Below are 26,023 nucleotides of genomic sequence, written 5' to 3'. Positions count from 1 at the left end.
GGAAATTTATCTGGCTCTTTATACATATGAAATATGTTCAACCTTACTAAATGAATATGCAGTTAAAATGATGATACTCTCCAATTGGCTCCACAGAAGTAAAAATAACTCTGGTAATAGAAAGTGTAATTCGTAAGAATGTAGTGGAATGAAGCTGTGATATACCCTGACTGGGTGTGCGCTCTGGCCCTGACTACTTCGGAGGACAACTTGGTGAAATCCAACAGAGCTGAGAATGCATGTGTTGCACAACCTAGTAGGTCCATTTGTAGAGATGGGCTTAGAGAATCTCTGATGTATGCACACAAAGCCATGTACAAGTGTGTTCACTGCAGCTTTGCTTCTGATTGGAAAAATAATGAGAAATAATTTAAGTGTCCATCAATGATAGAATGTATAGTAAGCTGTGATATTTTATGTATTATGCAACATCATTAAATTCATCATAACAGCAAATTTTAAAAACATACTTGTGAGTTTTTTAAGAAACAATATACAAACCCACATATCGAATAGGATATTAACTATGCTCATTATTATAATACAAAATTTTATCTAGAAGTACAAGCACATCTACTAAAAATGTAAGACACGTACATGAAAAAATGCATATGCTTTGCGGTAGATGACAGAAATGGCCACAATTTTCCTCCCCTCTTAGAAATCCACTCCCTTGCAATATGGCTTCACCATTCCTTCTACCAAGAATCGGAGTCTATTTTCCCATCCCTGAATCTGGGGTCTGTGATGCTCCTTCTCACCAACAGAATGTCATGGAAGCAATGTTTTGCCGGAGGTCCTATACACTGCCATTCTGCTCTCCCTCCAGAACCTTGCTGCTATCTTGAGAATGAGCCTGCTGAGTGATAAACACCCATGGCCCATTGAACCCCACTGGCCTAGCCTGCAATCAGCCATCCACCAGACACATGATTCAGCCCATATGAACCCAAGCCAGCACTGAGGCGACCTGTAAATTGACCAGACATGTGGACACACCCAGCTAAGATCAGCCCAGCCCACCTCCTATCAGCAGAACCACCCCGTGGACCTGTGCACTCAGGAGCAATAATACTCAGTTGTTATTTTAAGTCACTGGGTGTTGGGGGTGATTTTTTTTTTACCTAGAAATAGATACGTGATACATGCACCATCTTCAGAACAGTGCTCTTTTAAGAAGAGAGGGAAGGGAGGAGAGTCGAGGGGATGGAGGCACCTTCACTTTTTACATTAATTTTTTTAAGCTTTTGAAGTCCTCGAATCCTGTGTTAAACTGGGATCGTAGTAACCTGAGGAAGTCCATTCTGCTATTTTCAGAATTGTGCTGAACACCTGAAATGCTGCCTGATTTGTTTATAGAAGCACGCCCCCAGTCTTTCCATGCTTGTCAAGTTCACACAAATATGGTAGAAGTAGACATAACTAAATGGCTTCCTTCACCATTTGGTTCTCCTGCAGATTGGCTGCCCAGAGACTTGGAAATATTAGACCTGGCCTTATGTAACCGAACTCATGAGCCTCAGTGACTCAGCGTGAGCAAACATTACAGTCACACCTCATTCTGCGGTAGCACATCATCAAGAGCAGGAGAAACATATCAAACCCCCAATTAATCAAAACTCAAGACACAAATTTTCTTTCATGAAAAAGTCTGTTTTTAGGAGTGAGCAAAAACACACTGCAATTCTCCGACTTACAGGTTAAGTCCAAGGGTCAGACTGAGTAAAGCTAATCTGTTCATGTTCAATATTCAGGTAGGGGAGCAGATGTACACTTTTGAGAAATATTTTATTTTCTTTTTCATTTTAAATTAATTTTATTTTTAAAAAGCATATACAAACAGGTCAAATAAGACTGAAGCCTGAGAGGGCTGCAATCTTTCTAAAGAACTTAATAGTCCCAAAAGACCGATACTTATTGCTGATCCAGCTCACGAGATCCACACTCACAGGCAAGCATCTTGCAACCACCTTTATGGGTATAAGAAAAAAGAAACATGCTGTACAAACACCAAGACCACACACATCTATCACAACAAAAGCACCTACCCCCATAAGTCATTACACGTTCTAACCAATGAGCCCTAGGATTATCTGGGCAAATATACACTACGTCAAGTTTCAACCTGACATAGCAAAACAAAAAAGTTTGTATTTACTTTCTATTCACTCATGTTTCAACTGAATTGAGTTGAAAGAGGAAGACATAATTCTAAACCAAGTGTACCATTAAATTTAGTGTTCATGTCCTAGAATTTCTCCATAGTTCTACACCCAGATGTCAGCTTCAGTTGTTCCGACTGCCAAAATGATGTACAAATTCAGGCAGTGAGTAGACTGCTGCCTACCCTACGGCAAGATCCGTACTGATAAAATCATGCAAGTTCATTTGGGAATCTCCAGGTTCAATGCAGGGAGATGATGGAGGAGGCTCTCTCCAGTTGCCACTGGAATCTTTTATGGGAGGTCCACCAGAAGCAAAGTTCTTCAAATAAGAATCTGTGCTGATAACTCTAAATTTTCTCCTAAACAGCAGACAGACGTCCTTGTCAGACTTAAAAGCATCTTCCACACCAGCATCAGAGGGGCAGGACAATGGCGGGACAGTGTTGAGATTGCAGTGAAGCTCTGTCCTCCACTTGACGCATGAAATGAGATGACATGGCAGTCTCAGATCACAGGACCTTCCCCGGGGGTGGCCTGCCATTTCCAGACAGGTACCATCTTCCTCTCGGCAGACATGGAGGTAGAAGTGACGTTCTTCTAAAGGGTACTGGTCACGGTTTTTGATGTATTCACAGAGCATCCAGGTTTTTTCTTCACCCTGGCAGCCTTTGTAGACACAGGCATCCTGTGGAAGGAAGGCCAGCTGGTAGTGGGTGGGGTCATCCCCCTCCATGCTGGCTTGGACCAGGGCAGAGGCCTGGGGTGGAGGGAAGGACCAGCCTTGCCAGTGGGCTTTGAGGAAGGAGGTGGAGTACAGCAATCTGCTCGGGTTCTCAGGGCAGAGTCGAGAAATACTTTCATTGGAGACAGGAAAAATAGATTTCTAGTTACTCTGGCCGGTGTAGCTCAGTGGATTGAGCACGGGCCTGCAAACCAAGGGATCGTGGTTTGATCCCCAGTCAGGGCACATGCCTAGGTTGCAGGCCAGTTCCCAGTGGAGGACACATAAGAGGCAACCATACATTGATATTTCTCTCCCTCTCTCCTTCCCTTCCCCTCTAAAGATAAATGAATAAAATCTTTTTTAAAAAATGGATTTCTAGTTGGTCATTTTATAAAGAAACAAAAATTTCACTGCGCACCCCAGCCAGCAATGCTGCTTTTATTGAAATAGAATTGCTTGTTTCAGTTTTGCTATAATTTTATTTCAAGATTTAAAAAACTCATATTGTAAGTGGTTGTGAGGGGTAGAATTTTACAGAATAACAGCAAAATCAGACTTATCCAAAAATCCCAAGTTCCTATTGAAACCTAATGAAAAAGATCCATTAATTTTTATGTTAAGAAATTTCTGAGCCCTGGCTGATGGAGCTCAGTGTAATGAGCACAGGCCTGTGAAGCAAAGGGTCACTGGTTCGATTCCCAGTCAGGGCACATGCCTGGGTATCCTTATTTGGGCTGCCTCCCTGTGTTTGTTTTTATGAACAGGTAGATCTGCTGTATCTTGGCAGTGTGGCCTTATGTGGTAGGTGTCATGTGCACAGTGGCACATCTCCCTGGTCACATGAGCTGGGTGCCCTGGGTGTGTCCCTTGTATGGGTGATGTGTGCCATCCTATTGGAGTCAAGCCCTGATTGCTGTTGGCACATCAGCAGGTGGAACTGTCCCTTAGTCTGACTGGCTGTGAGGACTGGCCACGACTATGGCAGATGAGCTGTTGTGTGGGGGCTGACCCCAAAGAGTGGGATTCACTGCGTGGGGGTTCTGGTGCCTGCTGAGTCCACACCTTTCGGGTGTGTCATGTGCGGAGCTAATTGGGAGGGACTCTAGTGTGGGTCCATTTTAGCCATTGCCTATGCCTGTCCCAGGGACACCTGATTAGAGCTACAAAGTGATCTGTGGTTGGTAGTTGCCTGTGCTGGGCTGGGAAGCACCTGGAAGAGGCTGTGCTGTGAACCGAGGCCGGCTGCCACTAGTGCTGGGCTGGGCTGCTCAGTAAGAGGTACAGGTCATGCCAAGGCCAGGGCTTCTTGTTTGGGGTTTGTGGTCTTTTCAGTTATCTTAGGGAAGTCCCTAGCATGGGCCAAGGCTGGTTGCTTGTGAGTAACAGCCTCTGAAAGAGCCTTTGGCCTAGGCACAAGTTGGGTGGAGTGAGTTCTTAGGGAATCACCTATCTGCTTGGTCTGTGTGGGGAGAGCTTAATAAAGAAACAAAACATTCAAGACAACAGCCCCTCCACCCTTGCCCTGAAGCCAGACAGTTCAATTCCCTCCCCTATGTCCCTGCCATTTTTTTGAGCTGCTGCCCAGCACTTGCTCAGAGCAAGTGAGTCCATCAGCAAGTCAATTCATGTGTAGGCCCTTTAAGAGGAATGTATGGGACTCCACCAGCCCTCTGACTCACTCAGCAAAATCCCCACTGACTTTCACAGACAGATATTGTGAGGACTCTTTTCCCTGGCACTAGGGTCTGGGCGGAGGAGCCTGGTGTGGGACTGGGAACCCCTTGCTCCTCGAGGGGCACCTCCACAGCTGAGATGTCCCTCCCAATCCTCAACTGCCATGCGTGGGTGTGGGCCCAGCCCATTTCGTGTCTCTGCCCCCCACAGCAGTTTCCACGTGTCTTCTTCTTTATACCCTTAGTTATGAAAGTTCTGCTCGGCTAGTCTTTGGGTGGTTCTCTAATGCAGTTGGAATCTTGATGTGATTGAGGGAAGAGGTGAGCACAGCCTTTACCCTGTCATCTTGGAGGGGAGCTCTGGATCTTGAGTCTTATCTGCCTGTTACACGTCTCCCAAATTGACAAAATAGGCAAATATGCAATGTGAAAAGCAAGAAGGAAAAAGCTCCCAGTCATCAGACAAGGAAACAGTCCAATCCTATGCCATAAACTTTAGCGAGAGGCATTTAAAGGGTGGGGTGGGGATTGAGAGTGCCTACTAATCCTATTCCCACTTACCAGAAACAATATCAAATTAATATTTTGAGTCAAACAAATGCAGAAAGTCCTTGCTAACAACCCCCTCTCCCAAATTTGGAGAGAAGTGGAACAATGGGGCGTCCGAGGCATTGTCAGGAGGAGACAATATCCGGAAAGAGTGTACCTACATCAGAACAAACTACAGTTCTCTACAAATGAAAAATGAGCAAAATAAAAATCAGTGACATAACAATGGCAAGCATGTACATACAGGATAAAACGACAAAATGAAAAAAGAATTGGTAAAGTTAAGAAAACTGAGCACCAAAGCTGCACCACTGGAGTAGGGGGAGGTCAAAATACTCTTACCCATGGGACAAATGCAGGACACCACCCATTTTTATAAACCTCTGTTGGAACACGGTCACTTCTATTTGTTTATGTATGTGTGCGGTGGCTTCTGCACTGTGATGACAGTGTTGAGTAGTTGCAACAGAAACCAAATGGCCCACGAAGTTCCAAATATTTACCAAGGGGTGCTTTACAGAAAGACTTTGCCAACAGCTGCCCAAGAGAATTAATACCGTGTAAACAAGCTGGCCTTCTGGTCCTGAGCAACCGTATTCCACCTTTGTGTAGCTGTTTTCTGGTTACACCGTGAAATTAAATGTGCGTGAGTGTAATGCAGTGTGAGTTGGTGGGTCACACTTTGGCCTTCCAGCCAGGGTCCTGACAACTTGGAAAATGTATCTTTTCACCCTCAGCTTCAGCCAGGCATCTTTGATAAGACATAAGAGCAGCTAACATTTGCCCAGCACTGCATGGTAGGTACCACTGTGCTTCTGTAAGAAAGCAGTTGCATGATGTACAATGTCCCTTGGGTCAACAGCAAACAGCATACAGAGCAGTGGTCCCATAAGAATATAATGGAGCTAAAAATTTCCTATTGCCTAGCGATGTCACGGCATAATACTACTCTGTTTTTAAAATAACTTTAGTGTAGCCTCAATGAGCAGCATTTATAAAGTCTACAGTAGTGTGCAGTGATGTCCGAGGCCTTTACATTAATTCGCACTTACTCTCACTATCTCACTCACTCAGAGCAACTGCCAGCTTTGGAAGCTTCACTCATGTAAGTGCCCTGAAGGTACTACAGGTATAATTTTTTACCTTTTCTTCCATACTTTACTGTACTTTTTCTATGATCAGATATGTTTAGCTGCACCAATACGTACCACTGTGTTATAATTGCCTGTGATATTCAGCACAGTAACATGCTGTATGGGTTTGTAGTGGAGCAATAGGCTGTACCATATGGCCTGGGTGTGCAGTAGGCTCTACCGTTTAGCTTTGGGCAAGTACATTCTGTGATGTTTACACAGGGACAAGATCACCCAACGATGCATTTCTCAGAATATATCTCTGTCACTGAGTGACGCATGACTGTACAGAAACAAAAGGAAGGTAGCAAGCAAATAAAACAATACTTCCCTATGATATAATAATCCTCCTTTATGGAGCAATCTAAACATAAGACAATGAGGAAGGAGAGAAAATGGTCTCGAAGTTTATAACACTGTGTTCTACTTCTAGAAACATGTTTTTTACTGGAAGTATCTTTGTTGAAACATTTCAGAGATTTATTTACTGTGTTAATTTTAAGGAAAAAATATCAGGCTATCACCCCGATTATTGAAGATTTATAATTCTTTCAGAAGATTACAAAATGCAGCGCAAAATTACATGTTACTGATTTAACCTTAGCAGGAATAAACAGAGAGCACATTTTAATCTCACTGGCCATTGGATCCGAATTTACAACTTGGAGGAAATCGTCCCACAGGATGAGCCTGTTAATACCTCCTCCTTGTGGGCTTTCACACGCCCCTCGGGCGTTTTCTTTCTTAATTGTCAAACAGATCTTAGGTTACTCATTTGAAAATGGTTATACAATCTTGTATAGAAATAATTTTTGTTCAGGAATCAAACTTCTCAAAATGTACATACCTCATTATAAATGGTCACTGTTTTGAATATTGTCTGTGATCACTACATTTCCATTTTAACTGCATTTCGGCACTCGAGACATGTCGGAACATGTGTAGACACTGTAGACAAATTGAATATCTTAGTATTTATTCTTCAAATAGTTATCCAACCCAAACTATGTTCTCCAGGTACTGTGTGAGGTACTGGAGAGTGATACATAAGGCCCAGGATTTGGGGAATTTAAAGTCACGATACAGGCGAGCTCTTCCAAGATGGATATGCAAAACAGCATTGGAAAAAAGTGTCTTCTCATGTGCAAACTCTGATCGCTCGGTGATTGAAGCGTTTCTGAGAATTCTAGGATAGCCTCGAGGAAAGAGAAAAATGGCCCAAATCAATTAGCCATGTCTGCTGTGGGCATGTGTGACTTGGTTCATGTTGTTTGTTCACAATTCCTTGTAGCGTTAAAAAGAAGAAAGGACCAAATGGGAGATATTGGATGTCAATATTTAACATCCAGGTGAGGGACAGGGGAGAGCAGCAGAAAATTATGCAATGGCAACATCAGGAAGCTCAAAAGAAGAGTTTCCAGGAGGAAGCAGAAAAGAACGTCAAATGTCATATTCCTGGAAGGAGGAAGCTTGGCACATTGGAATTCGTGGGTGACTTTCCTGAGACCAGTGTCAGTGGAGAGGTGGGGTGGAAACTGAAGCACAGAGACTAAGGAAATAAGGAACTGATGCAATCCCCAGCTCTAGAAATCAAAGATTCTTCCCACTCCCCACTGTTCCTTAATATATAATATGCATATTTGGTTTGAGGTTATTTCTTTGTTCACAACTACCTACCCTGAAAATTGCAACTTCTGGGCAGCATGCTTCTGGTATATCCAGAACTCTATTATACTACTTTTCTCTATAGACACATATGACTTTAGGAGTCTGTCTTATTATTCTGATACTATATTCATACACCTAATACTTGTCTTTTTTGCTAATTTTTTTACTTTTATTTTTGCTAGATAGCACCGTCTGTTTCAATAACATAAACTATACTATTACTATCCAATGTCTATAGCTCCCAGGATACCAGATTAGCATTCAGAATGGCTCTCTGCAACCAAAGATCAATAATGAGCTTTGGGTCTTTGGCATCGGAATCATTAATGCATATTTTAGGTTTCTAAAAATCCATTTAGAATAAATAAAATCCTGAATTTGGTTCCAGAATTTCTGTTTTATTTAATTCACTAAGGAATACTTCATCTACGTCACATTGCAGTGAAAAAGGAGACATAAACAGAATCTCTCAGTGTAAATATCCACTAAAATTGGAGATAATTTTATACTCGACTTCCAAGAGTCACAATACTAAAGATATAATGGAGTAAGTACAGGCTGTTCCAACGGTGCACCCACGGCCACTTTGCCACACCTCACTGGGCAGAACCTGGAGATACCAATTTCCTCCCACATCGAGGGTTATTCCAGGGAAAGGATTGAACACAGTGTTTCAGATTAATCTGATTTTACCACACTTTTATGCATCCAAACAAAGATATTAAATCTAACGTCAGTGAGCTAGAAAGCAGCTGAGCTGGGGAGAAAGAACCAAGGAAGGCTGACTTGTGGCCTCGAGTCTACAGTCTACTCGAAAACTCACGAAAATGACTGACTTGCCTAGGCCACAGTTTTCCCATCTAAAAACTGAAGGAGCAGAGTTGGAAGGTCTTTCAGGTTCTTTCCTGCCCTAACACCCATGCCGCGGTGAGTCCACAATGATAGGAAATTGGAAGAAATACTGAGAAAAATTAAAACACAGACGATCAGCTTTAAACTCAGGCGACTGGCGAGGAGGCCCTGTTTTTAAGATTAGATTTGTGCTTAGAGTATCAAAGGGAAACGAGCATGTAAATTCACTCGGAAACAAAACTAGTCAGTCCCCTGGGCATTGTTTCAGCTCCAGGCCTATGATGAAGGTAAATTATGACCAACTCAAATGTGCCTATATAATCAAAGCACCCTTGGGTAAATGAGGAAGAAGGAAATGCCCATCATGAGTCACTGAGGGATTTAGCTATGTTCATAGTTTGTGTAATAAGAAAATAATCGATTGTTATTAAATATTGGGACAAGATTTGTGTCGTATAATGTAAAAGGCAAGATCAAAGCTTTGTTGTAGCATGTGCAGACTATCTGCTCATTACGTCATGATTGCATCTCAGAACATTAACATTTTTTCCTTTAATTTTTATGTCTAGTAAATATTAAGTCTTCATTTTGGGGACAGTTCTTAAATTGAGACCAGTCTAAAAGAGCAAAATATTCCATCTGTCAACCTAGTCATTATTCACTCTCTAACTGAACGTTAAAAGATACCTATCTTTTTACTTCATTCTCAGTAACTGGTATAGAATTAATCAAATAAAAGATGGAAGTTTGAATCACTTGTGTTTGGGCTTTTTTTTTTTTTGGAATCACTAAGTGAAATCCAATTCTGAGCATGTGTATCCGTTTGTATTTCCCAAAATGTTGAAAGAGTACTCCCACCATATTTACCATTTAAGTGATAATCATGTATTTGATTTTTACTATGTTCCAATTGTACCGCACATTTTACATAAATTATCTCATTTATCCTCATAATAGTTTAGAGTGTGAATATCATTATCCTCCCTTTGCAGACAAGGGAACGAAGGTTTAAGAAAATGAGACGTCCGAGTGGCAACAGCAGGCTTTAAATCACTTCTTGGGATCCCAGACGGACTGAAAGTGTGACAAATGGAAGCCAAGCAGTTGTTGAATTTAGGAGAACAAAAACTCTCTTGTTCTAGTGAAACCAGGAAAAGTAAAATTCTACTTAGCTGGTGATGCTTTGGAATACCCATCAAACCCTCAATAGTGATTCACAGCTGATGTCTCAAGCCTGGAATTCAACAGGGTAATTGATGAGAAGAGTTTGGTTGTGAGAGCAGTTGTGTTAGGTAGGCTTAAATGTGTTATTACCCTTGTTTTACAAAGAAGCAAATAGGAGCTCAACAAGAAATAATTGGCTGTTAGTCACATGGCCGTAAGGGAAAAAGGCATGCACACACATGCAGGTCTTCCAACACCAAGTCCACGTTCTTTCCGCAGGGCCAGACAACCTTCCCCAAGATGCCACGCTGTGCCATTTACCTGTTTTACTTCATTATTTAGATTCTTACTAACTTACCAAGGCTATCTTGGACTTTCCTCCAATCTTAAATACTCTATTTGTCATGCATATTCTGTCTATTAATATCTGTGACCTTGAAGAGAGCCTTGAACTGGATGTAGCACTGCTCTATGCCTGGAGGTGAACTGACCCCTCCTACCCATAGAACCTGGACGTAACAAAGTGTTTACACACAATGAGGAAGTGATGCTATTGGTGCTTCAATACAACAGAAGGAGCACTCAGAGCCTAGAACATGCCTGACACTGGGACGGAACTCTCTAAATATTTGCTTACTAAGTGATTTCATAATCACAAACATAGTGATGACTTTTGGTTTAGGCAGCGGACTCTACATTATGTAAGGAGTATAAATCCCAAGGATATATCATATGACCCACTGGGATATGGGAAGAAAGTATTAAAATGTTTACATAAAATTTTCGTCTTTTTTTAAATTGTCTACTTTAGAATGTATATGATTTATTAGACTAGTGGTACCTATAAATAATTTATGAATAAATATATAAATATAAACATACGAACATCAGTATTACATTCACAAAAGGCTTTATTGATGGTGATGCACAATAAAATTTGTTTTGAAAATCCTGGTTAAGGTCAATTTAGCTGCCTTGCCCTCGGTGAGCCCCATAAGGGCTCCAAAACACCTGTGTGGTGATTCTCAAACTTTAGTGGGCCCGAGACTTACTTGGGTGACTCATTGAAAATGCAAATTACAGGTTCCGTCCCCAAATATACTGACTTAGTAGGCCTGTGGCAGGCCCAAAGATTCAGTTTTTGAACAACCAAGTGATTCTGTTGCAAGTGATCTCAGGAGAAATACAACTTCACGAGGCTGCAGTGGGCTGAAGAGTCTCCCCCTCCCCCACTGTCGCCTTTCAAATCTCTCAGTGTAGTTTTGAGAACCAACGGGATAAGGGTTCTCTTAGGTAGGAATAACCCCATATTGGTTAGGCGATTAATGCCTTAAAGAAAACATATAATGATAATAATGATAAAATTGGCTACCATTTATCAAGCATACACTCAGTATACATTATTTCTAACCATCTCAAGAGTCCTATAAAGTTACTACCATCAGCCTTGTTTGGCAGAGGAGGAAATGGGTCTTAGCACAGCAAACAAACAAGTTGCCCAAGACTTTCTATTATACTTTTTCTAAAAGCTTTGAAGCCCCGAAGAAGAAGCATTCTTTACAATTTCCCACTACCTCATATGTGGAAGAATCAAGTTCACGATCCCGATCCTATTTCTGCATTCAGACTCACATGACTCAGCGGTGGCTGAGAATCAAATTTCTGGGTTTTTCTGTGTGAGCCGCTATCATGTCTTTGTTCATGTTGAGCTTGGATAAGCCCAGAGATGGCTTATCTCTACTCTCCTGTAATAACCTCTCCACATCAAAGGTGAATCAGAAATGAGGACTCTTAAATAAAAACACTCTGAAACATTCACATAGAATTTCACTTCTCACGCCCTTGAGTGACATCTTTAAACTGGAAGGTTTGAGCTAAACACTTGCTCAAATTCTTCCATTTCAAACGATAAAGAGGATGACTGACCACCACTTGGCAATGTTCAACAGTCATTTATTTAAAAGGCATTTCCTGACTTCAGCTCCCACCTTCCACATCTTCCAATGCAGGCTCATTGGCTTCCCACATTATAGCAAGTGAGTCACCTTTAGAAAGCCCGTACCATCCCCAACTATAGTGGCCAGTAGGGGCATGGGGAAAGGCAGCAATTTAGTGGTACTCGACTCTGGAAATCTCAAAAGTCCAGTTCTGAATGCCACGTTAGTTACAGTCATACCTTCTCCCTTGGACCGTTCACTTTGGAGGAAGCAAGGTGACTTCTGCACACACTCAGGCAGGCCCACAGGCAGGTCAAAGGCAAAATGGAAGGAACTGAGGCCTCCAGCCAACAGCCATGTGACTGAGCCATTCAAGTCGATGATGTACCATCTTGGAGGTGGACCCTCAAGCCCCAGTGGACCTGACGGCTACCCTGACTGGCACTTGGACTGCAACTTTCAAAGAGACCCTAGGCCAGAACCAGCCCGTCAAGCTGCTCCCAGATTCTCGAACCTCAGAAATTATGTGAGATAATACACAATGGGTACTTGAAGCTTGAACATACACACACATACAATGATAGTATAACTCTTAGTACACACTCTATTTTGCCTCTGAAATAGAGTGCCCAAACTACCCCCTGAGACTTGTCCTGGAAGGGAATCTGGCCTGAAAACAAACAAACAAAAAGTTTTATACTGTGTATTTCCGTCTCCTGCTCCTATATCACGGACTACCAAATGGTAATCAAGAATTAACATGACTCTCCCTCCTTACTGCTAAGTGCTGAAGCCACTGTGTGTCTGGTTGTTAATCATAAACTCTGTTAAGTGCTGGCCTCTTCTGTCAGATCATTCTGACCCTGAACTGTTTTTCCAGGGTTATGTGTAAGTGGCCTACAGCTACACGCAACCCACCCACAGTAAAGTCCATGTGAGCGCAGGTCTCCAGCCTCTAGGAGCTTCTTAGAGTCTGCAAGGAAACTAAGCTAGTCTGTGGATGCTACAAGCATGCTATTGAGCCATTGCTTCTATCCTGCTCTGTTAAGGTTCCTAGGAATTTACACAAACAGGTGAGGAGATGAACCATGTATTTCATTTTGGCTCAAAAGGAAGCAGAGAGGATTCTAATTGTTCAAACACGGAACTTGTGAGTCTTTGGACCTTAATAAAACCTCTGTGTAGGTGTGAATATGACCAGTAAGTTCTTTGGCCAGCACAGAATGCAGATGTAATAAGGTATAAGTCAGCCTTGTGTTTAGTTGCTCCCTATGTACCTGGTAGCACGCCCTCATCACAAAGTTCACACTCTGACTTTGAAGAGAATTCTGCCGTGAAGAAATGATGCATTCCCAGATGAAGAATGAAGCCATGCTCATGCCATGTATAATGATGGCTGAAAAGACTCTTTAGACTTTCTTGTCTCTGTTTTTCAAATCATAGATTTTCAGTCTGAAACATCTTCTGCCCACAAGAAATGGCCCAGATAAACCTTAGTAGTTTTTTTGGTAGAGGACGCTCCTTGCTGAGCTTCCTGTCCTTCATTTTACACATTTGCACTGAGTTTCAACAATATGAGCACTCAGTGATTCGTCATCATTGAATTTCATACACAAAAGGCAGAGTATGCAAAAACTTCCATTTTTAGATTTTAATGGTCATTTTCCTTTGTGCCATAAAACCTTAATTGCTGGAAATACATCTTAGAAGAGCTGAGTTGACTTCACACTATTTGGTCACCCACCCCATTCCAAAGAGGTCAAGGGTAAACCCTCCTGCCACAAAATAGCTCCGGACAGTAGGCCTCAATTCGAACACCTTTATATTGAAAGATTTGGACTCCATGGTGTTTAAGCTCTCTTCTCCTGGTAATATTCTATGAATCCAAATCTTTTTTCAAAAGAAAACTCTTGTAAAAAATTAACCCTTATAGTTATAGTTACAAAATTTAAGTAGGCCCTGGCTGGGCACCTCAGTCGGTTAAAGCGTTGTCCCAATACATAAAAGTTGTGGGTTCAATTCCTGGTCAGGGCAAATACAAGAATCAACCAATGAATGCATAAATAAGTGGAACAACCAATCTCTATCTTTCTCTCTCTCATCAATAAACAAAAAATTAAAAAGTAAAACTTAAGTAGAATAAAAATAGTCTGGTCCGAGATACTTCCAGATAACCTTCCGACATTTACTTCAATTGTTTGCATTGTTTCAGAGAACTCAGCCTCTTTCTTTCGCCCTCCGGATCTCCCACTGTCCAAGACGGGGCTCTCCCTCCACTGTGGTCCCCAGATGAACACAGTTCGGGATGGGCAGCTGGCAAAGAGACCCCTCCACACTGCAACCAGCCGATGACCGTAGTTTCTAACCTGGCTGCAGCCATCAGCTATGGGCTGTGGGGAGAGCAGAAGGGAACAACTGAACGTGCTCTGGTCCAGGCAAATCACGTCCTCTATAATCAAGTATCTTTCCTCCTCTGAAAATGTGACTGTGCGAGCCCTATTCTAGTTTGCTGCCCTATTCATCAGATGAAGGTGAACACTGACCACTATAGACTTTCTTCAGCCTATAGAGCCATTTTCTTTCTCTTCCACATTCTAGAAAGACCTACTATGCCAGTTTGCCTGGGACTGTCCCTCTTTTAACATCAAAAGACCGATATCCAAGAAAACTCTCCAGTCCCCAAAAAACTGGATGAGTGGTCATACTATTCAAAGTGTCAGCCCAAGAGTTTGTTTCATTGTATTTTGAATTTTGAATCAGTTGCTAGACTTAAATGTCGGGCAATTCACAGAAGAGTCCAGATTTCTGGCTTCTCTGTAAAAAATGAAACTCCTGGCACCACTGGACCCTCTTTCATAGCAACCACCATCAGGAGCTCAGTAATCACTATCCCATTAGATAAGTCACGTTATTTCCAGGGACTCACAGGCCTCGCCACTCCAAACTGCTTCCCCGGAGTGAGGCTAAACACCAGCCACTCATCACTGCCCTGGAGCTGTTGTTCTCTATGGTGAAGTGGAAAGTGAAATGTTCCCTATATCTATAACTCTATTAGGAAAGACAAAGTGACAGATCTACCAATAGAAGCAAACATACTTCAGTGTATTTAAGTGAAGAATATCCCTGACTACTAACTGACCTGGCTGTTCACAGCCCACTGGCCCCTCGAGAACTGAAGTCCTGACACACACGATAGATTCTGCCCTTTGTGCTTGGCTGGTGTGGTCAGCACCTTTGCTCAAGAACTGGCAGTGCTGGCCAGTGTACTCAGGGTGCCAGCACCCAAGGGACAATATTAAATTATGTCTTAAATACTATTCGGTTGGCCCAAAAGTTCATTTGGTTTTTTTCAGTAAGATGGTTCCAGTAGCACTTAGTTGTCTTTAACTTCATTTGAAATAATTTTGTTATAATGTATTGCGACAGCTGTCATAACAGCGTGCATTTACAAAAACTTATCAAAGTTGGTGAATTTTTATGCAGCCATTTTAATATTGACTATGGAAGAAAATTTACAACATTTTGAGCATCCTATGCTTTATTATTTCAAGAAAGGTAAAAACTCAACTGAAATGCAAAAAAAGATTTGTACAGTGTATAGAGAAGGTGCTGTGACTGATTGAACATGTCAAAAGTGTTTTGCGAAGATTTATGCTGGAGATTTCTCACTGGACGATGCTCCACGGTTGGTAGACCAGTTGAAGTTGACAGCTATCAAATCAAGACATTAATTGAGAACAATCGATGTTTAGGCCATGTGGGAGATAGCCAACATACTCCAAATATCCAAATCAATAAAGTTATTGCTGAAAATGAAAAATGTATCCTTCATCTTACCAAAAAGACCCATATGGATATTTTGACCAACCCAACAGACCCCTCCTGACAGGAACTCAACTTCTACCATTGCTTCTGCTTCATATGAAAACCCGATAAGCCTTATTTTTCTCAGTAGGGATATCTTGGGTTTCAGCCTCTCTAATTAACTTCTGTGCTTCCATTCATCTTAAAGTCATCTAGGACTCAAAGCAAACACGCATAACCTAGGGCTGGTAGTTGATTCTAATATTCTTTCACATGGGGATATTCACAAAAGGGTCATCTCCTACATTAAAAAGGTGGGGGCAGATCTTTCCATTCTTGTCTGTGTTTGCAGGAAGTGAATCCTTATCTCTAAACCCTGAGTATGCAAGGAACCTGGAGGGAGTTAGAGATTCTCAGCTTCATACAGGCATAAATGATGCCCTTATTTTTGCTCATCATTTTAATCCCAGCAAACAGCCCATGCCCGGCCCATAGGAAACACTTGAGAGCATTAACTGAATGAATGAACAAATGCATGAGTGAATAAGTAAATGCTGCAGAAGAAGTAAGCTTTGAAGCTGAACGGATAAGAGGTCAAATCCTAACGTCTAATCCTAGCTCTGACTCTTCCTGGCCAAGTATCTTTGAACAAGCAATTTCCCTGAGCCTTAATATTCATATTGCCATGAAAGAAACAATGTCCATGCCTCATATGGAAACTCTGAGGATTAAACGAGAGTCTGTTCAAGGCCTAGCATGCAGGAGGTACTCAGTAAAAAGTAACTATTTAGCCCTGAGCCACGTTGGCTCAGTTGGCTGGGTGTCTTCCAACAAAGTGAAAGGTTGCCGGTTGGATTCCTGGCAGGGAACATGCAGGTTCTGAGTTTGATGACTGACCAAGGTTGTTCTCTCATATCCATGTGTCTGACCCTCGCATTCTTTCTCCCTTCCCCTTTCTCTAAAAATAAATAAAATCTTTACACTTTTTTAAAGTAGCTATATAAAAACTGCTTCACAAGGGAAACTGAGGAAAAAGAATAGAAGAAATCCTTAAGCAATCTTTGAGTGTAAAGTACTTAAAAGGAAGAATGTAACCATTGCAGAGAGTTTGAAGTCTCCTAAATTTGATAAAAATCACATTCTTAAAAGCACACTCTAAACTTTGTTTAGTTTTTTATATCTCTAAACTTTCGGTTGAGCGGGGGCTCGCCAATTATCATTTCACATTGATTTTATTTACAGTTAGATTTTAAAGTGCATAAAACAGATAGACCAACACCTTTAATTGCAATGAGATTTTTATATATTAAAAATGCATGCAGATGTAAAGTTAATAAAAAGAATTTGTGAATTTTATCCTCCAAAATATATTAAGAAAATATTTATATGTATATATACACATATATACACACACTGCATTATGTGATCTGATTGATATATACAGTAGTTTATGAAAACAGATTCATTCAAATAAACCCTTATGGATTTCAAATAATGAAAATAAAATCAAGTCATAGATTCTTTCTTAGGCAAAAATTTCAGCATGAGACCCTGTGCAATGTAAGCATTTCCCAAGGACTGGAGTTTATTAATTGCTGCCCTGACTTGGAAATAAATGTACAAGGCCAGCTATGAAAAACAGTGCCCAGGCTGACCAGTCTCACTTTCTGGCAGGACTGAGAGTTAGAAACAGTCCCACTCTCTAGGAGAGCTCAGATCACAACTTATTGAGCTTGGTTGTTCTGCGAGTGATGCTCTAGGAATGGTGATGCTATTCAGTCACAGGCTATTGCATCTTTAGGGAAAAGTAATTATCCTGAAACTGCAGGCATGCTACTCATCAGGACTATATATAAGGGACTCGACTATTTGACTTGAGTTTGTTGTTGTTATTATTATTATCATTGTTTTTAGAGAGAAAAGAAGGGAGGGAGAAAGAGAGGAAGAGAAACATCAATGTGTAGTTGCCTCTCATGTGTCTCCCACTGGGGACCTGGCCCACAATCCAGGCATGTGCCCTGGCTAGAAATCAAGCCGGCAACCCTTCGGTTCACAGCCTGCGCTCAATCCACTGAGCTACACCAGCCAGGGCCTGACTTGGTTTTAATGTGACCTCATTACCTGGGAGATATGAACTTGAAGATACATTTACCTTTTTAAAAAAAATCACTGTCTATACATCTTATCTTACCACCACGCCGGTGTGTGGTGGAGCCACCCTCCACATTCATCCTAATCTCCTTCCACTGTGCCCTCCTGTGCAGCAGAGACCGGAGAACTAGAAGCCACATCTCCCAGGCCTCCCTGGCAGCAGGGTTTTAGTTTTAATTTCTTCCATTCATCAGGAGCCCTGGCATGATGGCTGGAAGATCAAATAAGCTGGAGGACACACTTCACCATTTGGCTCTTTCTGCTGGCTGAGAGTGGGGTGGCAGTGTCTGGCTTTTCTGGGGCAGTATCTTGATCTGGATGGTTCCTGAGAGTGCTGACCTCCTTCTCATGCTAGCTTTCCAATCCTGGCAGAGGTGGTTTGGTCTCAGAGCCAGCAGCTGGCACCTTGGCTTCCCAAATCAGGTAGAGGTCTCCCCACTGAAGAACAGTATCTCCCTGGGTGGTCCAGCCAGAGTATACCTTTCAAGATTGTTCTTGAAAGCTCAACCATGTCAACAAATTGTGCTGCCACTGGTCTAGAGCCAACAGGATTCCCCAGTCTGAGGTGCGTGAAAAGGGGAAACTTTATTTGGGTAAACTGCATGCAAATCAAAAAAAAAAGTCGTTCCTCTGAGACAAAGGGGAAGCTGCCTTTTATAAAGAAAGTTCCTGCCCTGGTTCCCAACTGATGGGTTTTTATGAAAGTGAGGTTTCCAAATTTACGCAGTCTAACAGACTGAAATAGCATATTTTTGTTGACTTCACACATTCTGATTGGTTGTTATGTAGACACTCTGATTGGTCATTATAGATGCAAATAGGGATATAGCTGCAGTTACAACTGGCCAGGCAGGTCTCAGCCCATTGGTCAAAAGATAATACTAGGAACTCCATTATAAAGGTTGATTCAGACCACAGGAACACTGTGCAGGAAGCTAAGGGTTCAGTCTGTAGTTTTTGCCTGAAATGCAGCATGCGTGAGAGGCCTCTGCCAACAATGTCTGCTAGACTGATTATAAATTTGGGCCCAGTTTAACCACAAGGAGTCCTTGGTGGATATATTCTTTCTCAAGGTCCTCAACCTGGAAGACCTTGAAAAAGGACCTCCTCAAAGGTTCTATGATCCACACACTGTAATGGGTCCCTCTCCGTTTAAACCAGCTAACGGGGATTCTGTTCTTTGCAGCTGAACCCTGACAGACATAACCCTTACCTCCTATCTATTGAGAATCTCTTTCATGCTGAAACACTAGGAGGTAGGTTTATTCATTCCATCAGTACACAGACTATGGGTCCGGAATCATTCTAGACACTGGAGATGCTGTGATAAACAAAGCAGATAAAGTCAAGTGCTCAGAGAACATTCATTTAAGAGGGAAAAACAGAAATTCCCCATGTAAATGAACAAGTTAATTTCAGAGGTGAATGTAATAAAGGAACTGAATCAGAGCAACATGATAGAGAGGAACTCTGGCAGACAGGGAGGGTCACGTTGGGTAAGGTGATCAGGGAAAGGCGCTCTGAGCCTTGACATTTGAGTAGTGACCTGAGTAAAAAGCTCAGGTCCACCATGTGATAACATGTGGCTAGAGCTTTTCAGGAGCAGGAACTAAAAGAAAAAGGTGGGAAGGTGAAAGGGAACTCAGGATGTACAAGAGGCAGAAGAAAAGCCAGGGTGATGAGAGCTAAGTGAGCACAGATGAACAAAGTAGGACTCATTCATTCAATATTTGTTGAGCCCCTACTATGCACTGAGCTGTAATCTGGGTGCTTGCATTACAGGGTGCTTGAAAAATGGAGAAAAAAAATTTCTTTTCTCGTGAGCTTATATTCTAGTGGTAGAGAAAGAAGGAACAATAAACACATAGGTAAGATGCATATTCTATTAGATCAGTGGTTCTCAACAGGTGATGAGTTCTCCTCCCATGAGACATTTGGCAATGGCTGGAGACATTTTCAGTTGTCACAGCTGGGGAAGAGAGAGGGGGTTGCTAGTATTTAGAGGGTAGAAGCTAGGGATGCTGCTAAACATCCTACAATGCCCAGGGTGATTCCCCCAAAGAATTATCCTCATATGTCCCTTGTGCCAAGGTCAAGAAACCCTGTATTTGGTGGTAACAAGAGTTATGCAGAAAAAAGCAGAGAAAGATGATAGGGAATGCTAGGGGCAGGGCAGAGGAAGGCAGGGTGGGGCAGCCCAGGGAAGAACACGGTAGAAATATACCGTTTAATGACCTGGCTGGGTAGCTCATTTGACTAGCATGTCATCAGGATAGGCTAAGGTTGCAGGATCAATCCCTGATCAGGACACATCCAAGAATCTGGCAACTGTCCCTGTTGCTCTAACAGCAAGATGGAAGGTAAGGAAGTGAGTCAGCCTGGGGATGTGACTTGCTTAGCCCAAGATTCTGTTCTTGCTCTGCAACAAAAAAGCCAGCATTGAGAAAGCTGCTATTTATTTCCTTCCATTGCAGTTGGTACCACTGCAATGGAAGGAAAAGTGACTCTGAGCTTTGCCCAGAGAGGACAAGAACTGGTCTCCTTCTCGATCTTGTCACAGAGCACACTCACAAATACACACATTTGTTTCCGTAGAATGAAGAAAGGTGGTGAGGCTGGCTCGGGCCCCACTACGCACACGGGAACAGAAACGTCAGAAGGGGAAGTGCGCTGGCCCAGTTGTCCTGTGAGTCAGTGGAGAAAGAGGCAGCATCCTGCCCTGTGGCTTAGCCACTGACCATATCTCTCCTCTGCCCGGTAAGCAAATGCAGAGAGACAGAGCAGGTCCCATTGTGGACAACTGTGAACCACTGTGGACCAGCAGGTCCCATTGTGGACCCCCGGGGCTGGGGGAGAGGAACCAGACAGCTTATATCCGGGCAGTGAGTAACCCAGATGGTACATTCAGAGAAGGCAAATCGGACACCTCAGACTTCAGGCCTCTGCTGTTCAAGCTTGCCTGCATCCTCCCTCTTAGGTGGTGTTTGAATACCGTAGGGCAACCTCTGGGTAGCTTGCCTTTGCTTCATTCTGTTTTTGAAGACGTCTGACTAAAAGGAGCTTTACCAAGGTCTCCCTTGGATTTTCTTTTTCAGGAAGGGTATGGTTTGAGGTTGCTTTCTAGAACTCCATTTCCTTCCTTTCCTCTATTCAGTTTAAAATGATGCTGAGAACAGGAAATACGATTTGTAGGAAACTTCTGTTAAAAAGAGAACTACTAACATCATCTCTGTGAAAAAAAAAATCAAAGGGTGCGAGAGTCTACATTCCCAAAGACGGTCCTTTCATGGGAAGCTCCTCACAGTTGCCTGCTGGGAAATGAGGTCCTTCAGCAAGTAACACAAACCCCATGGGGTTGTTTTCCCTTTACTCTCTCAAAGGTGATAGCACTTTGCTCGTTTTCTAGGCCATTCTTGAGAAAGCCTTTCCAAATTTCAACTCACACTTTAAGGCAAAGTTCACATACCATCTCTTCCCTGATGCATCCATGATTATTCCTCCCAGGAAGAGTGTGTGTGTGTGTGTGTGTGTGTGTGTTGTCTAAATTCTTCCACTGGAGTGAAATGTCCTTAAAGCAAGAATTCTATTCTAACATTGCACTTTTGTATTCAGATAGAGAAATTTCATAGAATAATAGTAGGAAAGAAAAGGTTACTTGGCTGCCACACTGAAGGGGATGCTCCTGGAAGATTAGGGACATGTGTGGGCATATGCAAATATGCCTGAAAGGGCTGGTACCGAAATGGGATTTCAGTGCATTCCATGTCATGAAGGTTTTCAAGAAGACAGTGAATCATAACTCTTCAGAGATGCTGCAGAGTTGGTACGGCAAATGGGGAGGTAGATCCAGTGACTTCTAAAGCTCTTTCTAACTCTATTTCATATACGTGATTCTTAGAGAGTTTTTCCCTGGCGGAATAATCTCATTTAACTGCTGCCCCCAGAGACACTGCCCTGCATCAGGCAGTTCCAGAAGCTTCTCCGAACAGCCTGATGAAAACACACTGGCTTCCAGCTTCTAAGGAAGCTGCATCAGAGGACTTCTGACCTTGATGTAACCCCACCCTCACTTTACACGGTGGTCACAGAGGCCCGTGGTTCAGGAATTACACAAAGTGGTCGGAAACTGGACTCCAACTCTCAACCCCAGACTGAGAAATTCAAGTATATGCACCAGTTTCATCTTCACTCCTTCTGTGTGCCTGACCTCGACAAGCGTGAGCCAGATCCGGGAAAGTCTGAAAACGATTCTAAATCTTACCAGAGGGGAAGACTGTGTGGACTTTCTGCTATTTCTCTTCTTTCCCAGTGATTTATTTTTAAGGGCCAAATTAATGACGCAGAGGAAAAACATGTCAGGAAAGTTGAAAACATGTCCCTCGGATACACCATGCCTCCTGACGGTTGCTGGTCCTGAAGGCAGCGGCTTCACTCTCTGAAACACAAGCACCAAACTCTACTTTACTGCAGGGGACCAGGCCAGTACTGCAGAGTAAGGTGTTCACAGTGAGACCAGGGGCAGCAGTGGTGTTTGGGACTAAGTTAGGAGGTGTGTGTCCTTGCACATGTGTATCCATCTTCTAAAAAGCAAAGCACGTAGTACAATACGGTTAGTCTCTCTGTGCTGTATACGGAAATTAATCAGGACTCAAACAGCAATGTGTTATAATATGGGAAGCAGTTTCTTTATTCTAACTGTTCTACTATTTTGAAAGAAAGACTGATAAAGCAAAATATACCGTGGCAGACCTGACAATTTCTTCTCACCAATCTACTTCTCCATGTGTCTTTTTGTGAGACTGATACAATTTCCCCAGCTAGAAATTGTAAGAATGAATGCCTACATAGTACAGTCTAAAGTATAAAAGTTACAATTACCTAAAGTAATCCCAGCTAATTGACAAACAAGTTCTCCATTTAAAAGTATTCTGTGGTCTTTGCAAGAGCTTCTTGGCCATCGCTGGGAAAATGTGGCGTGTGTGTCTGAGGAAGCGCCCACAAGGTGAAACAATCAAATGACCATCTATGGTAAACAACCCGATGAATGAGAGCGAAACCATCACTGCTCCAGCGTCTAAGAAGCCGTCTCCCATGTATCACTGTCAGGTGCAAGAAGACACTGTGCTGATTCACTGCCTGTTACAAATGCACTGGAAAAGCCTATCCTAATGGGGGTGTAATGAATCCAGTAAGAGACAGGCTCAGACCCTTGTCAAAAAGAGGAAAGATGGTCTGTCTATCTATCAATCTACCTATCGACATACAGGTGGGGCCAAGTGAGTTTACCGTCCTGAGTATGCAAAACACATACTTTATTCCTGCGTTATTTATTAAATTTTGTATTGGTTTCCATATGAATACCTGTAAAGCTACTTTTGCTCTACCATGTACATATATGTGTGTGTATGTATGTATATGTGTGTATGTGATATATATATGTAAAATTTCTAAACCCTTCCTGATTTTGGTGGAAATATCAAATTTAGGCTCCTGCAGTTCCCCAGCTCATGCTATTTATTAAATAGTTGTTAGGCTGAATTCAATCACATATCCTTAGGTCTGGTTAACCAAACACTACAGCTTTGGCCAGGTGGCTTAGTTGGTCGAGCTGGTGCTGCGCACTAAAAGGTCAGGGATTTGGTCCTCAGTCAGGATACATGCGGAATCTACTTTGCAGGTTTGATCCCTGGGGAAGGTGCTCAATCAGAGGCAACCAATGGGAGGCAACCAATCGATGTTTGTCTCTTACATCGCTATTTCTCTCTCTCTTTCTCCCTTCCTCTCTAAAGTCAATAAACATATCCTGGGCTAAGGATGAAAAATAAAACACTATGAATTGAGACATCTCACCTCAATTGCTATAAATCTTATGTATTTAAACTGGGACAGAGTCAAGTGAGTTTAGGACCCTCAATGACGTGTCACAAGGCAATAGAGGAGGAATCCTATCCCTTCATTCTCCTGCCGAAAATCCGCCAGGGCATGGAAAAACCCCAAACTCAGCCTCTCGGCAGTCTTTAACCAGTCCTGCTGGAGTCCTGGCAGGCCGATTCGGAAACCATGATTAATCCCCCGGTAAACAGAAAATCTTCTCTGCAGGCAGCCGCAGCCAAACCTGAGTCACTCTCTGAGACCCAACCCTTGGCCAGCTGAACTCCAGCTCCTCCTCCAGGAGCTGGCTCACTTGCCCAGTGGTTTTCAGCAGCTGGACAGGCCTTTCCATGGGGACAGAGGAGCCCAGTGAAGCAGAGACAGAAATGTCACTTGAAGCGACTGACCACAAGCTGATGTAACCCAGATACATGCAGGGGTCATCGTGTCCTATATGGATCAACTGAAACCGGCTGGAACCCTAAGCACCTGCGATGAAAACTCCATATCCATGCCCACCATCCCCACAAACACCATTTCTGCAGGGACTGGGGGGAAGGAAGACCACATACCTAGATTTCTCTTTGTCACGGACAGTGCCGCTTGGTTTGGAGTGTGATCATCTTGTCATTGCGTGAGATGATGTTGCCCCGTGACAAGCATGGCCCTGCTTCCTTCACACACACACCTCCCTTTCTGTGCTTCCCCAAACACCTCTGACTCAAGGCTCTGGGTGTTAGCTCAGGGAAGGGAGAGGATTTACATGGGAGCACCAAAAACAATTTAAAAGTAGAAATTAAACACCCCTTTTCTTAAAAGTCCTTCAAGCACCCTGACCCCAGAGTTTCTCACCAGCGGTCCTTTCTCTGCAGGTTCTGGCTTCCTTCTCTACATTTCCCCTTTTTTTTTTCAGCTAACCTCCTCTCCCAAATTCTTACACATCATTATATAAATTTTACTTTGATTTCCCTGTCTGCTTGTAAACTGTGCCCTCACCTTGTACTCTTAAAACATTTTCCTGAACAAAGATGTCTCTTTTCCTAAGAGAAACTTGATGGCCAATTGTTCAAATACACTGACACACACCTGCACATGGGTGAGCACACACGTACACACACAGACCCTCAGAAGACCCAGGAGCAGAGATGTCAGTTTCCAGGAGCTGAGACCACAGGACTAGAATAAGACAACTGGGCACAAGAGGAAGATTGTAAACATTATGTGTTCCTTTTTACATGTTAGTATTGCTCTTCCCTTACTTTTCTAGGATGATGTGTGTGCTGGAAATATTAAAGACTCTCAGCTGCCGTGGAACTCTGAGGCTAACGGGCCACCAGGAAGCCTAGTTCCTAGTACCCATCACATATGACTCTGCTTCCGGCAGCTCAGGTCGTCTTTCTGCTGGTGTCACTTTCTTGGGGTCTCAGATGTCGTTCCAGCTGATACACTTTTGCTCATTCTCTCTCACCCCAACACACACACACACACACACACCTGTTGCCTCCTAGAATGCTTTTGCCATTTCCCCTCCCCGGATCAGACTGTAGCATTTGATTTCATTCTTTCTCCCATGTAGTCATCTCCTTTATGTTTGCCATTTCCTCCCTGAGAGTGACATCCATTCTCTGAAGGCAAGGGCTGTGTCCAGCTCTTTCTCTGTGTTCCCCACATTCCCTGGTACAGGTCTTTACATGTCACATGTCATCCTCAGCAAATGCCTGCTGGGATGAAGTAAACAAATGGCAGGACCTCAGAACCACAGCGTAATTCATCACAAACACGAGAACACCTCATTGAGAGCAGCTAAGGAAATCTGGGGCCCTGGAAACCGCCTAACTCTGCTGTCCAGACTTTGGTAGTTTCTAATCTCAAGTCCAATTCTGCGCCTTCTTTGTGACCTTAGGCCAGAGCATCCTATTTTTAAATCTATGAAATAAGAAAGGTAAAATCACCTGCCCTGCTTTGCTCACATAGTAGTTGTAAAAATTAAACAGGAATATACATATATGTGCGTGTACACATACACACATACACACATATGTGTATATATGTACATATATTAAATATATATAAAATCTGAGAAGTATTGTGTATAAGCCAGATAAATTATTACAGGTATTATAATGTCCAGATATCTTAAAAAGATCTTGAGTATTTTATCAAGTTAGCATAGACCACAGAAATTCTTCTCATATTTATTACAAAGTATTTTCCCTTAAGTAAATGTCACTACCATTTTCTAAGAACATTTACTTAGCCATATAGGAAGATTTATTATAGTTCTCTGATTTATAAACAAAATATCGCCTATTTTTTCTCTTCTACCAACAGA

At 42.6% G+C, this 26,023-nt stretch overlaps 1 pseudogene; it reads right to left on the bottom strand.

Annotated features, from left to right (window-relative positions):
• Positions 1–1,763: 1,763 nt before the first annotated feature.
• Positions 1,764–2,898, bottom strand: LOC119042154 (protein N-terminal glutamine amidohydrolase-like; annotated as a pseudogene).
• Between the last annotated feature and the right edge of the window lie 23,125 nt (positions 2,899–26,023).

This window comes from Artibeus jamaicensis, unplaced genomic scaffold (assembly GCF_021234435.1).
Source record: "Artibeus jamaicensis isolate MK-2021 breed Jamaican fruit bat unplaced genomic scaffold, CSHL_Jam_final contig_2170, whole genome shotgun sequence".
NCBI classification, from domain to species: domain Eukaryota; kingdom Metazoa; phylum Chordata; class Mammalia; order Chiroptera; family Phyllostomidae; genus Artibeus; species Artibeus jamaicensis.
Note: the sequence above shows the minus strand (reverse complement) of the source record. Positions and strands in the feature narration are given on the sequence as shown.